This window comes from Morus notabilis, unplaced genomic scaffold (assembly GCF_000414095.1).
Source record: "Morus notabilis unplaced genomic scaffold, ASM41409v2 Scaffold306, whole genome shotgun sequence".
Lineage (NCBI taxonomy): Eukaryota > Viridiplantae > Streptophyta > Magnoliopsida > Rosales > Moraceae > Morus > Morus notabilis.
In genome coordinates, this window is record NW_010359946.1 from 291261 (window position 1) to 294792 (window position 3532).

The 3532-nt window shown below is 33.6% G+C and overlaps 1 pseudogene; it reads left to right on the forward strand.

Moving 5' to 3' along the window:
* Positions 1–1102: 1102 nt before the first annotated feature.
* On the forward strand, positions 1103–2998 carry LOC112091103 (annotated as a pseudogene).
* Positions 2999–3532: the final 534 nt, after the last annotated feature.

The following is a 3532-nucleotide window of genomic DNA, read 5'->3' on the forward strand; positions in this document are numbered from 1 at the left end:
AAAAAAAAAGAGCATGTACTTACCGTGATAAAAAAAGTCCTACATAGTATATAACTTATAAATAAATAATTTTTAAATACCTAATACTTTGTTACGTTGCATGAGTTTTAAATCTGATATTAAAAAAGTGAACCCTTAGCAATTATTACGACATAAGACATGAAACATTATTGGGGCCATGAAACTAAAATTATTTTTCTGTGAGACAAAAGGACATGTTGATAAGGCCCTTTACCTATAAATTAAAGGAAATGAAATATCCTTTTAAAGAGCACCTATTTGACATTTGACAACGAACATTGGCCCATTCATTTCTCGTCAAATATATTAATCAAATAAATATTAATTAAGTGTAAGAAGTCAAAATTCACACTCATATATTTTAAAAGTAAATTTAACAATTTCTCATAAAGTAGTTTGCTATGACAAAGACCATAATCGTAAGACCATACATATACAGGTGGACAATAATATTTTATTGACAAGTGTCAATAATAAATTTTGCTAGTAGAAAGATGTATATAACGTTACTACAAATTTTCACGGTAAGTCTTTCAAAAAAAAAAAATCAAAAAATGAGTTTCTAATAGATTCTATTTCTCAACCTTCATATATTTGTATTAGAAACTAACATTATCAATATGAACCTCTATAATAATTAAAAAAAAAAAACCTCATTATCTGAATATAGTTCCACAAGAATTTTCCACCCACTTTCAATCACCACTAGAGGAATTCAAAGAAAGAATTTATGTCCTGTTTGGAGCATATATTGATTATGATTCACTAGTGGGAACTTTATGAGAGAAAATTTTTGAATTCAAATCTTTTGTGACATAAAAAACACTATAGTAAAACTCAAATCATAGTTCAAATATACTTACTAAAGAAGCCGTTAAATATTATATTGTTCTAGTGGGTTAAAAAACAAGTAGTGTAAAGAAGCATAATGTAGAGTTAAAAGAATGCATAAATGTAGTAGGATGAGTATGATTGGCGTAATATACACAACCAACCCACTAGCTAGTCTATAAATACCATGAAAGAACTTGCATTGAACACACTAACAGCCTCAAAAAATTTCTCATAGATGGAAGGAAAAATGAAGTTTAGAACTCTTTTAATCATCTTCTCTTTTGCTTTTTTGCTAGAAATTGTCTCTGCAAATGAGCCACAATGTGGAAGGGATGCAGAAGGTGCCTTATGCCGAGACAACTTGTGTTGTAGTCATTGGGGTTTTTGTGGTACCACAGCCATCTATTGTGAAGTTGATCAAGGTTGCTAAAGCCAATGTTGGAGTTCACCACCTCCACCAAGCCCACCTCCTCCTCCTCCAAGCCTGCCTCCACCATGCCCGACTCCACCAAGTCCGCCTCCACCTAGTCCGCCTCCTCCAATCGGCCCAGAAAGACCCGATCACAGGAAGGTGTGGAAGAGCCCTCGAAAACCCTCCATGTGATCCAGGAAGGTGTTGTAGTATCCACAATTAGTGTGGCAGTACAGCCGCTTATTGTAGAGGGTCAAGATGCCAATACCAATGTTGGAATTCTCTCCTTTCTGCTCTAATTTCAAATGGCAATAATGCTATTAGCAAGATCATTAGTAAATCCGTTTTCGATGAAATGTTTAAGCACATGAAAGATTGTCCAAGTCAGGGATTTTACAGTTATGATGCTTTCATCATTGCTACTACATCTTTCCCTCATTTTGGTACTACTGGTGATATTACAACCCGTAAGAGGGAGCTTGCTGCTTTCTTCGCTCAAACCTCTCTAGCAACCACAGGTAAATTAATTTGTCCTTAAATAATCTAGATTCAATGGTTGAAGATATGCAATCATTGCAATATCATTATTGGACTACATCCTTAATTATTAATTGACAAATGATTGTAAAGGGTGAGCTATAATCGAACCCATATTATTTAGTTGAAATTAATAACATATGAGGACAAATTCTCACTTAACAAATTACTCTTTTAAGATAAAAATTTAAATCTTTAAAAGGTTCAATTTTTATTTTGATATTAGTGCTAAATAAGCTCAAATGAGCAGCTCGATTCATACAGAATTAGAGACTCTAATCTTATCTAAGACCACTTAGGAAACCCTAATTAATAGTTTGACATGGTAATCTTGAGCCGGTTGATGAACAACAATTATCATCAATACTTACAGTATTATTGATATTATTTCGCTAGATTATTAATTTGTTATTTCTTTAAGAATATTATTTCACTTTAACCTAATGTTGCATGTTTTGTGTAGGTCAACGGTTTGATTCACAAGATCCATATGCATGGGGATATTGTCATATCAATGAGACCACCAATGGCAATGACAATAAGTATTGTATATCTGCTCATTGGCCATGTCCTTCTGGCAAAAAATATAATAGACGAGGAGTTGTGCAACTCACTTAGTAAGTGTCTTATTCCAAAATTGACATTTAATTATTATAACAATAATTACTATTCACAAGTAGTACAACACTTCATCTCTACACATATTTATTTAGTTATGTCTTATTTACTGCTGAAAATTCTTCTACGTGTTGGAATCTGGAGCTAAATTATACATTAATTGACATATTGATGTGTTTACTATCTCTGCAGCAATTACAATTACGGACTTGCCGGTGAAGCTCTTGGATTAGATTTGATAAACAATCCCGACTTGGTGACTACAGACCCAGTTGTATCATTTAAGACCGCCATATGGTTTTGGATGACTCAACACGACAATAAACCTTCCTGCCATGATATTCTCATCAATGCTAATTCTGAGGTTGGTCAAGTACTCCCAAGCCATGGTCATGTGATTGGAAACATAATAAAAAATTCTGGATATCAAAATGGCCTTATTACCAATACTATTACTACTATGAGAGGTATTGGGTACTATAAGAGGTATTGTGATATGTTGGGTGTGAGCTATATGGAGATAATTTAGATTCTTGGTATGATCAAACGTATTTCTCGGAAGTTGCTCGCATCTAAACGCACGTATTCCAGTGTATGAGGACAAAAGTAGTGGCTTTGGGGAAAATAAATTGGGAGTACGATTCTAGTTCTCGCTTAAATGATGAGAACGGAGAAGCTAGTTAGTTTTTATGAGCTACATATTATGCATGATGTGTCTCATAAGTGTTGTAACAAAGTGCCTCAACTTAGTGATTGAGCTTATATGATAAATGTGCTGCCTATGATAATGATAGCTACGTAATTATATTCTCCCTTCGTACATCGTTGACCTTTATTTCGCGAAGGATGGTCGATATTCCATAGTGTTGTTGACAGGAGGAAGGCGTCACTATTACTTAAACTGTAATAACCGTTTGTCAAATCACGTCAGTCAGCACGTTTGATTGATGTTAAAAGGACTTAAAATTGTTTGTTTCTTAATCTCAGTAGCTGTTAAGGAACAAACAATTTTAAGTCCTTTTAATGTCTGTCAAACGTGTTGACTCACGTGATTTGACAACGTAAAAATTTTATGTCAAATAATTATCCAATAAATTTCGGTAAATATAA